This window comes from Propithecus coquereli, unplaced genomic scaffold (genome assembly GCF_000956105.1).
Source record: "Propithecus coquereli isolate 6110/MARCELLA unplaced genomic scaffold, Pcoq_1.0 Scaffold190, whole genome shotgun sequence".
In the NCBI taxonomy this organism is placed as follows: Eukaryota; Metazoa; Chordata; class Mammalia; order Primates; family Indriidae; genus Propithecus; species Propithecus coquereli.
Genome location: NW_012143857.1, coordinates 2017292 through 2017733, shown reverse-complemented (window position 1 = coordinate 2017733; position 442 = coordinate 2017292).

Sequence of the window (442 nt, the reverse complement as noted above, 5' to 3'; positions counted from 1 at the left end):
TGAGAGAAAACCAATGTTATTCATTACTTTTATGATCTAATGGTCATATATAAAATGCTAAGTAGGTCAGTAAATATTCTCAACACAGAATTGATGCTTGAAAATATTATAGTTGTGCTCCATATTTGTTAAAATGGAATAAAACATTCACCTAAATAAGTATGTAAGAACCCACGCACATATACAAACATTCCCATACTCAAAACAGCATATCGAACATGTGTAATATCTTTCGAAAAATCACTCTGCTACATAAAAGGTAATAAAAAGGTTGGATAAATTAATTTGTAAGAAAAGGAAGGCTCTCCAAGGATGTGATAATTGAGGTAAGGACTGATAACATGTCTTGGCTTCTAGGCCCTCAGCAATCAGAGGGAGATTCCACTATCACACAGGGGTGTGTGTGTCTGTGTATAGTATGTGTGTGAGAGAGAGAAATAAA